The 11,817-nt window shown below is 34.2% G+C and overlaps 1 long non-coding RNA gene across 6 annotated transcripts; it reads right to left on the bottom strand.

The window, feature by feature from the left end:
* Positions 1 to 1,010: 1,010 nt before the first annotated feature.
* Positions 1,011 to 5,011, bottom strand: LOC113345129. 6 transcript variants are annotated; one of them, XR_003358012.1, is made up of 10 exons: positions 4,924 to 5,011; positions 4,614 to 4,716; positions 4,468 to 4,530; positions 3,507 to 3,663; positions 3,182 to 3,375; positions 2,627 to 2,841; positions 2,194 to 2,249; positions 2,009 to 2,091; positions 1,349 to 1,626; positions 1,011 to 1,214 (listed from the first exon to the last, which is right to left on the bottom strand). It is a non-coding gene; the product is annotated as an uncharacterized LOC113345129 (long non-coding RNA). The 6 variants fall into 6 exon arrangements; XR_003358013.1 differs by having other exon boundaries at positions 3,182 to 3,380; positions 4,468 to 4,716; XR_003358011.1 differs by having other exon boundaries at positions 4,468 to 4,716.
* Positions 5,012 to 11,817: the final 6,806 nt, after the last annotated feature.

Genomic DNA, 11,817 nt, shown 5'->3' with positions numbered 1-11,817 from the left:
GATGATGTCAATTGTGATCGTATTGACATTGCTTTTTCCTAGAAAAGTTAAATTAAATGGGGCATTTCTAATGCAAGGTTTGTCATACTTCTTAAAGAGGAAGCCGTTTCAAAATTGTTAAAAAAAGGATTAAGCCGGGTGATCTTATATTTCCTTTCATGTTGATCCTAGTGTCTGTCTGTAATGCTCAAAATACTTCTTCTATATATTTGGTTTTCAGTTTTAAAGTTTCTCATAATGTTATCATGTTATCAATCTATAATTTGCAGATGACTTGGTTGTTTTTTCTTGATGATTCTGAAGCTTAGGTAAAAAATTTGAAGCTTAATTTTTTTGGTTTTGAAACTCCTTCTGAGGTTAAAGCTAATTTTAAAAAATATAATAATTGGCATTGGTTATAGTCATAATGTTGCGAGTTGTGCTACTATTTTTAGTTGTATATATTGTTGCAACATTTACGATCAACTAACTTGTATACCTTTGAGTAGTAAATCCACGCTACACCAAATTCTGGGATTCGAACAGAACTAAGTCGTTACGAATCGGGGTTGTAATGGCCATCATCTGTTTCAAAAGTGGGTGTTACATCTTTTTCGTAAAGGCAATGGAGCCGTTACGATTCTTGATTGTAACGGCATCATTAACAGCTTAAGGCCGTTACGAAATGGCACCTAGTAGCAGCCAATGGCCGCTACGATTTTTTGTGACAACATGGTCGTAACATGCTGTAGCCGTTACTACGTGTCATATTAGTAACGCGTGGAAGCAGTTACTACGTGGCAGGTTGAAACAGTTTCAAGCCGTTACAAACGTTTTTCGTAACAGGAAAAATTACTGCCAGTCAACATTGACCTGGTCATGGTCATTATTGACCGGAAGTTCATTTTCTACCGGAAAATACAAATAATCTGCATGCACTTCCATTTTATCAATCGTCCACATTCAACAATACTTTCTTCAATCAATTCATATTAACATTTAATCAATTCACATTAATATTCACTCAATTCACATCAAAAAAGAATACAAATTCTTTAAGTACCAAATGGAATACATAGAAATTTCCCAAGTTCAGTTCATATGCACTTAAATCGCTGTAAGTTCATTTTAAATATTATATAGAAACTTACTCAAAACTTGCAGATACTTCCAAACACTAGTTTCATCAAGTTCTCCATAATCCCTGGCTTTAAGTTCAGAATTGCAAACCCATACTGCATGAAACAAACCAAAAATATCTATAACTATGGTTAGGGAAAACATCAAGGTAAGAAGTAAACAATGTGTGATTAGATTGGTGTCGTCTTTGCGAGACGAGGAAAATTCACTTAGAAAATAAAAACATTACCTGCTTGTGGTAACTAATTTGGCTTCATGAATGTATCTGTAGTGGAAATTGTTGAGGTGACACTTCAACTCATACTTGAGAATTTTTTTTAGAAATTCAATACCCCATCAGTAAATTAGATGATTAGTAGTAAAATAGACGATATGCCAGGTAATGAATTGACCTTCTCTTTTGTTCAACGGATATGATTCTCCTCTTCCAGCAGTTGTAGGTCCAACATGCATTCCAAGTAATTTGTAACTGAACTATATAAATCTTCCTCCAACTTTGTCGTTTGCCTGGAAAAGCAAATGCAACTGGGTCAGATCCTGCTAACAAATAATCAACTTTATCGTTCTTATAGCATCACAGAGACATGATGAATAAAAATCGAATACACCCTAGCATCCAATAAATGTGTCAACTGAATAACTTTGAGCGAAGAACCTACAGTTTTGGTTCAAATTCAAAATTTGGCTATTTCTTGCACATTGTTTAAGATGATAAAAGTAGAAAGATTGTTGTAAGAAATTACTACAGGTCATTTCCTTTCTTTACTTTTTACAGGTAAAATATTACTCAGTAAGATAAACTATTTTAAACCCAGAAACGGCGGTGGTGGTGAAATAAAAAGGGAAACCCCAAAGAAATCATGACAAATACAGTGGCTGAACCACTTACATCACAGGCAGAGTATGTCTTTCCATCACGAGTCTGCTTCCAACAACCTGCGTTGTTTATTGCATAATGTTCATATCCTGAAGCTGTTACATTATAACCAATCAGTTTATATGGACAAGAGGCCTAGAAATATGATTAGACAACGAAGTACATAGAAACACTATCACGATTAGAATGTCTATTACCTGCACAATGGGTATAACGTCTCCTGAATACGCAGCAGTACCTTCAATGGTTTTCTCTGATAAGAAAAAGAACATAATACATATTATAAGTAATAAAAATTAGCAGGTCTAAACTACCGAATGCCACTAGAAGGTACTAAGTTGGTTGCATTTCTGGTCATACTTTCTCTTAACACATTCACTGGCCTACAGAAAATTTAAATGATTCGATTTAAGTATAAGCTAGTAACTGTAAGTTAGGCACAAATACAAGAATCACCGAAACGCAAAACTTATACTTATAACCTATATATGGAGCAGTTGTGTTCACAAATCCGATGTTGAGATAGTGGTAAACACTCTTTTGCAAGTAAAACTGTCTATGCTGCACAGGGGGTGCCTAAATGTTAACACAATATCCATTATTATCATCAAAATGAATCATAACAATTACCTTCACTTCATCATAGAGCTTCATTTCCCATGCGTACAGTCTGTCCAAGGTGGACGAGTAACTTCCTGTGATCATTTAAAACTCTTCATTAAAGTCGCTCCCGCTCTCATAGCCATCATCTCTCGATGCTGAAGTGAGGCGATTTCTTAATGAAGACGACTGTGAAGATGGCCACCGGTACCATGTAATAGCCTTTGTCACCTGTTTTGGAGGTTCTACACAAGTTGGAAATGGGCAACAGGTATCAAAAATACCACATCCATGTGATGTCCGATAAAAACTAAAGAAATCTTAATCGATCTACATGAATAAGGAAATAACTTGAGAGGTAAGGTCCAGTCCCATGTGACAACAAGCTAGATGAAAATCTACAAGAAAAATAGGTGCCCCTGATGTCCCTACGAATACAGAAACTCTACTAAGGATATGCATCACATAAACTCATATAGTAACATGCAGAATATACAATTCCAAGAAAAGAACAAGTAGTTCGCAGGTCTAGTGGACATTCAACATTAAAAGGAAAAATTTTACACAGAAAGCAGAAAAAAATACCTTTACCATCAGAAAATTTGGACGCAGTTTTGTTAGTTTCAAGCATTTTGGACACCTCTTTTCCACATTCAGAAGCTCTGAAAAACCGATTCTCGATATCCTTTATACTTGATAAGAAATTACCCCCATGAGTAATGAATCTAGAAGGATCTCCTCTTTTCCACATTCTGTTCACATTACCGCTGCCTCAGTACCTTATCTTGCAGGAAAAGAACAACATTTATGCCACAATTACAGGGATCAACCAATCTCGACAACTGTATCAACCGAGAAAGCACAACAGAAATGAAGAAATCTGGAATATGTATTAAAATTAACAACATACCCATGCTCCATATCAGTCAACCCAGGTGGATCATTCTTTCCCTTCTTCAAGAAAACCAAGTTCAACACAGACATCTCTTGGCTCACGATGCATCCACGGACAGACTTCCTTCTCCTCTCACCATTACATCTTCCCTGTCCACGGAAGCTAGGAGTTCCTGACAAGAATAGACTAGCGAAATTACAAAACTATGCAAATCAATAGAGACCAAGAAATTACAATCGAACAACTCAAACTACAATCTATTCACATTCTATGTATCTCTATGTAGCAGGAGCCTAACTCTGCCTGGAGTCAACACTCCTTGCTTCATTGGGAAACCTTGCTTGTCACACTCCTTACTTACATGCCCCAGAGCATGTCTACTGACCTCATGGGAGATCCCTTTTTCATAGAGCACACACGTACACAAACATTTACTGACCTCAGTTTTGTTCTACAGGCTCGTAACTAGTAATCTTCAAACTATCTGGTACGCCTTACACAACCAACTTAACAATTAGAAAACCAATAGAACAATCAAACTAGAATTGCCTTTCAATTAGAGAAGGCTTCCAGAAATTTAATAAAATAAGACTAAGCATCGTCAAAAAAAAGGGACTCCCAAAATAAATACTCATACAAAAAAGAAGGCATGGCAAATCATTGACATGTTGAAGCAAAAACCAGTAGCTAGCAGCTTCTCAATGAAAGACCCACTCTATAAGCTGTCAAACATATAGTTTAAAAAACATTGCAACACTTATAATGAAATATCATCTCAAAGTATGCAGCAAGATTAAGCTAGACAACAACATTAACAGCTAGAAAAACTTCTCTGGAATATCCAGAATGAAGAACTAGAAAGAGCATAAGCTACTTCCATATCCAAAATCACAGACATGAACCAGAGATAAAAACAACCATGATATTTTTACAAAGAGCAGAGCAAACAAAATAAGCAAGAGATTAAGGTTTATACCCAATACTGCAGAATCTTCATCTTGCTACTTTTTCTCCAATAGATTCTAATTAAGAGTATAGACTGCAAACAACACTCTCACAAGAGATTTGGGTTTACATTGAAGAATACTAAAAATAACCAACAACCCAAAACATCAAAATTACCTTTAGAAGTTGTTAGGACGGCACCATCAGCACTAGCAGAAGCAATCGCAACCCTTTGTAGCTTCTCAGTCAACTTCATTCCCATCTGCATCTGAAAATAAATCTGAATAAAATTCCCTAAATCAGAAACCCGAATCTCATAATCAATTGAACAAGAAACCCTAAATCAATTATCACTTTGATTCCCTAACACAAAAACCTAAAACGAAATAAAAAAAATAAATAAAATCTTATTCGATTTATATCAGATGAAGAAAACCATAAAATACAAAACCCTAATTAAAAGAACAGACGATTAATGAAAACTTACGATCGAAACTGTTGTCAAACTATAATCTCTAATCTATTTGACTGAAACCCCAATCTCTTCAGGGGAGGCGATGAGAAGAGAAGAGAAAGAGAAGCAGGAGCAGAAGAGAAAAAATGAGAAATAAAAAATGAAAACTCGATCTGGATTAGAGCTGGCAAACGGGCGGGCCAGGGCTGGCTTGTTACGGGTTACACGAGTTCGGGTTAACACGGGTCAAAACCTGCGGGTCGATATTCTTCACGGGTGATCATTTCTTCAACCCGCGCCCGTAACGGGTAAATCTTGCGGGTTCACGGGTTACCCGGCTTGTTTAGTTTAAAACAAAATTAAAGCTTAATTTTAATTAAAACAAAATTAAAGCTTAATTTAACGAATAAAGTTCTCAAAAACATCACCACCCATAGCTTAATCACCCAAAAAAAAACATCACCACAATTAGAAATTTTAGATTACAGAATCAATTTTATGTTGAAAGAAAAGGAAACTGAACTTACAAAAATCTAAAAAATCCCAGTCATACATCCAATTTGTTTCTGCAGATCTGAGCTATCTTCTGTTAGGGCTTGAAGAAGCTTAGCAGACATTACCACTTCTTTCTCTAATATCTTCAAAAAAGAAAAATTGTATTTTTCCAACAGATTCTTCAGTTTTAAGCAAAACCCAAATCAGAAAAATCAAGTCTTTGTCGACGACATGAAAGAAGAATCGTATGCTAGTCTCACTATCCACACTATAGCTCCATTACAGTGTTTTTGAAAATTATTTTTCTGTTTTCAGTTCTTCTTGACAAACCCCTTTATCCACATACTGGCAATGATCATGACCACTAAGGCACTAACCCAATATTCCAATTCCAAACAACATCATGATGAATATCTCTGAAGCAGAAAGAAATTATTAGTTATAGAACAGACCCCAAGAAAGAAAGAAAGAATTTTTGGTCTTGGGGTTTCTTACTTCAATAACCCCAGAATTTAACTACTAGAACCACATGTATACGAGCATTCCTTAGAATCAAAACCCATTATCTCAGACTAATACAGGACACCATCACTCATTTTCAAAACCCCACAAAATCAACAATAAATTCCTCTACAAATACAAACATTCTTTGATAGAAACTAAACCAAATTCCATTTTATAAACATCAATTTCAACACCACAGAATTAACTAAAAAATCCTCTTCAAACACCAAACCAAATTCCATCTTCTAAACAGGAAAATTCAGTCAGCTCATCAAATCAGTAAACAAAAAATCCAGAAAATCAAAACCCTAATCAGTAAAAATCCCAAATCAACACTAATCTAAAAATTTTAAAAAATCAGAAAAAAAAATCAAAGATGGTGTAAATAGAAAGAGAGAAAAAGAGAAGGAGAAGAAAAATCCTCACCAGGATCGCACTGCGTGAAAAATGCTTCCACATCTACACCACGCAAAACAGAAACAAACATTAAAAACCAAAACCCATAAACCCTAAAATTCAAAACAAAATAAAAAAATAAAATCAAAATCAAACAAGAAATTGAAGAGTCAAACACTAACCAGAAGTGATAGCTTTAATCATCCCGGCTCTTCTACCTTTAAAATCCCTAAAAACTTCTTCTATTGTTCTTGGGTTATACTGTCCACCATTTCCATCCATCTCTTCAAAATTCCGGAAAGTCGATTACCATTACAAACACCCAGATCCCCTTTCAATTCACGACTTCTTCATCTTCTTTGTACTTAATTAATTAAATTCAATAACACCATTACAAACACCCACGAAACCTTTCCCCTCAACTCTCTGTCCCAATCTCACCATTATAATCTCTAATTACCAGCTGAAGAACGCAGAGAATAAGAGAAGGAGCAGAAGAAAAAAAATAGAAGGAAAGAGAACGATGTCTCTTTAGTTAGTTTTAGGTTTAACCTTTTATACCTTAAACCTAGGAATAGGATTAACCCTAGATAATCTGACGGTCAGGATTAAATAAAAATTAGTAATTAGGTATTGTAGACGGGTTAATGGGCTGAACCCGCAGATTTACGGGCCGGGACGGGTTAACCCGTTTACTCACAAGCCGGTATTTCTCCAACCCTAACCCGGCTTGTTTAGACACCAGCCGAGCCGGGTGTGGGTTTTTCACGGGTCGGGCCGGGAAAACCCGCGGATTTTGGCTTGTTTGCCAGCTCTAATCTGGATTTCACTAGGGTGTATCCTCAAAATCACGCATATGAATGGCACACGCATGGGAGGAAATATCCCTAGTGTTATTCATCTTGAGTGGAAACACAATTGTACGCGTGTGAATGGAAATGCACATACTCAAGGTGTTACGACCCAAAGTGTGACCAAGCGTGTGACTCGCACGCCTATAAAAAATTTCGTACCGACGGAGCTCTGTTACGAATTTTAAGAAAATTAGTAACGGGTACCTCCTGTTACGAATGTGTTTGTAACGGCCATTTGTAACGGGTTTTGTAATGGTCACTAAGCCGTTACGAATTCCTGTTACGAATCTGGGAATTTGGTGTATTGCCAAATGTTAGGCTGTTTATATGGTGTGATACAAAACTCAGCAAAAGTTGCTTTTTAGAAGAGATTTTATACGTCTTGGGGTGGTAGGTTAAGTGATTCAATGCGTTCTTTCTAGTCTCCCCATTTATTATCTCACTATATTTTAAACTCTGATTTCAATTGTTAAAAACCTTGATAAACTTAGCTGGGTAACTTGGTAGAAAACGGTTCAAATAAAAGAAGTGAAGTTGGCATTTAAAAACTTAAGCTAGTTAACTTTGCCTTTCAATCAAAATGGATTTGAAGATACGATTATGAAAAATTTGTTTTGTGGAAACAAATCAGACATCAAAAATTTGGAGGTAATACATATTTTCCCCCTAACCATTCTACTGAGTCTTGCAGATAGTTTATGGACAGGTAATTTAAATTCCAGGGATTTGGTTATCAGAAATTCTTACTAGATAATTAGAAATGGGCCTAGCATATGATTATGGAAAGTTGTGTGGGTTGGTAACACTACTTTACAACTATTAATTTTTTATTCATTCAAAATATCCATAAGTAAAATTCTACCGTGATTGATTTGGTTACTAATTACAGATGTTTGGAACCTCAACTTCTTTAGAAATCTAAACAAAACTGAATTAAGCTTCATTATTCAGTTGTTACAACTTATTGGTGTTCCTAGTGATCATATTTACGAAGTTATTGATGAAAGGTTTGGCTCAGTGGAAAATATTTTACTTTGGATGGTGTTTATGATTCTTTTGATAATGAAGTTTTTTTTTTTTTTTTTCTCATGAGCAAGTACGAAGCTCTTTGATTCCTCTAAAAGTATCTTTTTTAATATATTACAAAGATGTACCAACAAGAGACTTGCTTTTCAGTGTTGAGAAGGTTCAATCTCCACTATGTGTATTATATGATTTTGATCAAGAAATAAATTCCCATTTATTTCTTCATTGCAGGGTCACTAATCAAGTCTGGAATTTTTTTCTTTGACAGTTTTAAGTTAGATTGAGCTTTCACTGAGTTAGTTAAATCTACGTGAAAACGTGGAGGCACCAAAATACACCGCAAACTTTTTCTTAAGCCATAAACAATAATTATATAATCATGATGCAACGATTCATCAGAAACTGAACAATCACTATTCCCATGACATCAAACCACTTGATAAACGAAAATCAAGCTTTAAAAGTAAGATATTTCAGATATAAAGATGTTCTCTTTAATGAACTACCGGCCAATGATAATTGGATATGAATGAGTTTAATTAGGTCTACATATCGTCAAACAACATTATATTTGGACTGTTGGTGATGGCTATTCCATTAGTTGGAAGAATAATTTTTTATTCACCCCAGCTCTTGGTCAAGAAAATTAGGGTACACAACATCCTCTAACCACTCGTCCTCATTTGTTAGTCAATGCAATTGGGATATTGGACAACTTCATCAATATTTTACTCATGAGAACAGATGTTGTTTGTTTCCATAAACTATAGGTTTTTTTTTTAAGTAGTCTCACAAAGTCATAATTTTTTATGTAAGTTCTACTTATAACTACGACAACATCAACAAGTAATGCATATTGACACTCATTTTCTGAAATTTTGGCTTAAACTTTGGTATATTAAGCTTCCATACAAATTGTTTTCAATTCTTATGGAAAATATGTCATAATATCCTCCCAGTTGCTATGGTGGTGTCATGTATTCCCAACAACAGGCTCAGCTTTGTCCTCTTTATGGTAAAGCAAATGATATTATTATTATCTCTTTATCTGATATACGTTTGCAAGAGCATTTGGTTTGCTATTCCAGAGTATATTCTGCACCACTTACAAACAATAAACACTTTACAAGATTGGTTTCTTCATGGTCTAGTGAACAAAACCCAATTTTATTCAAGAAGTCTCCACTGGCAAATTTGGTGGTGGTTACAATGTGGCACATTTGGAAAACTCGAGGCTCTTTGGTTTTTCAATGTACTAGACTTAATCCCATTACCACTGTTTTATCATTTTTAACTTGTGTACCCTCATCCTTCTAGGATACCTGTTTAATATATACATTGGTCTCCTCCTCATGTAAATTGAATTTCCATTATTGTTGATGCTTCTAAGTGTTCTAACAACAACTCTGCTGGGCTATGTATTGTTATTTGTAATGATGCAGGAGAGTTCTTAACTGCCAAAGCTATCTCAACTATTGCGATAGACATTGACCAAGCTGAAGCTTTAGCAGTATTTTAGAGTTTATCGTGGGCGCAACAACTGCAGTGTAATAAACTTCTTGTACAAACTAACTATAATAAGGGTGTGACTGAAGCAATTTCTCACTTGTTTTCCAGTTGTAGGAGAAAATAACTCAATCTCATTTTTCAGATTAGAGTTTCATCATCTTATTTTCCTTCTTGTATGGTTTCTTGTATGAATAAAGTATGTAATAAACCAGCTAATAGGTCGGTTAAGTTTGCAATAACCAATATGTATACACGAGTGTGGTGTGTAACACCTCTTAATATGATTAGAAGGCAGTTTTTCTATACATAAGCTAACTTTGTATGTCTTTTCTTATTTATAAAAGTTGAATTTTCTTTCAAAAGAGTAAAATAAAAATAAAAGCAAATCAAATGATATTGGATCATAGAGTTTAAAAGTCAAATCCAGTGAAGGTCTTAGATTTGATCAGAAAAAATGATTTATTTGTTGTTAGACGATATTGATCTTTCAACACAATATAGTCCGCCTATCAAAAAGAAAACAAAACAATAAAGAAGATCGTTAATTGCATATATTTTTTTTCATTTAAACAAAAAATAACACAGTCTATTATGTCCTACAAAATCTAAAAAATTTATTCCACTATATCAGTTTCCCTCTTTATCATCTTCTTTCCTCTATTAAGGACATTCTGATGCAAGTCGGAGGTGTTAAAACTGATAAGATTGCAACAGATTTATTTTTCAACTAAAAATATCATTAAAAGTTATAAACAATTTTTTTTTAAACATCAAAGATTTTGGTGCTGACAAGTATCGAACTCAGGTCAATGATTTCACCATCATCACCTGATAATTTTACCGGGTACACATCCACTTTCCAATGTGAAAATTACAGACAAACCCATTTTCTCAACTTCCACCACTGTCAAACCCACGGACAGAAAAGTTCAGGCGCGCACCCATTTTCCCGTCAAAAATTCGTAGCAGACCCATAATTTATGAAATTCTGCTTCTCAGTTTTTAAAAGGCCAAACTACCCTTCTTCGAGCGACGAACAGAGAGAAGCGAGAAGAAAACAATGGTGAACTCCGATTCTTCGTTTTTAACATTTGGATTTTTCCCTTTGTCAAATATTTTCCCAAATCCTTTTCTGAATAATCTTCTCAATTTTCTGTTTCAAAATCTGCGGTTTAAATCTGGGATTTTGGGTTTCTGTTGTCTTTGATTATTCGAGAAGTAAAAAGAAATTAAAATTGAAGTTGAAAAGGGTAAGAAGTGTGTTGCAGTATTTGATATCAATTGAATTGGAAATTTTCATACCTTATTTTTCTCCATGTTTTTGATCTCAATCGGAAATTTATGATTAGATTTGAATTAAAGATGTTATGCATAATGTCTTATGCATAACATCAGTTTTGTTTAGATGCATAAAACATTATGCATTATTTTGTTTTATCTGCATAATGTCTTATGCATTACTTTTTCACTTTTCTGGTTATGCATCAGTTTTGTTTAGACGCATAAGACATTATGCATTATTTTGTTTTAGCTGCATAATGTCTTATGCATTACTTTTTCACTTTTCTGGTTATGCATCAGTTTTTTTTAGATGCATAATACATTATGCATTATTTTTGTTTTAGCTGCATAATATCTTATGCATTACTTTTTTTCACTTTTCTGGTTATGCATCAGTTTTTTTTAGATGCATAAGACATTATGCATTATTTTGTTTTAGCTGCATAATGTCTTATGCATTACTTTTGTCACTTTTCTGGTTATGCATCAGTTTTTTTTAGATGCATAAGACATTATGCATTATTTTGTTTTAGCTGCATATTGTCTTATGCATTACTTTTTTTTCTTTTCTGATTTATGGATTTTTATGCACGTGCATAATGTCTTCTGCATCATTTTGTTTAGTGCATAAGACATTATGCCATTATTATTTCTGCATAAAACATTATGCATTATTTTTGTTTTAGCTGCATAATGTCTTATGCATTAATTTTTTCATTTTTCTGCTTATGCATCAGTTTTGTTTAGATGCATAAGACATTATGCATTATTTAGTTTTAGCTGCATAATGTCTTATGCATTACTTTTTTTCACTTTTCTGGTTATACATCAGTTTTTTTTAGATGCATAAGACATTATGCAT

This window comes from Papaver somniferum, unplaced genomic scaffold (genome assembly GCF_003573695.1).
Source record: "Papaver somniferum cultivar HN1 unplaced genomic scaffold, ASM357369v1 unplaced-scaffold_81, whole genome shotgun sequence".
NCBI lineage: Eukaryota > Viridiplantae > Streptophyta > Magnoliopsida > Ranunculales > Papaveraceae > Papaver > Papaver somniferum.
This window is presented reverse-complemented; position numbering and strand designations above follow the sequence as displayed.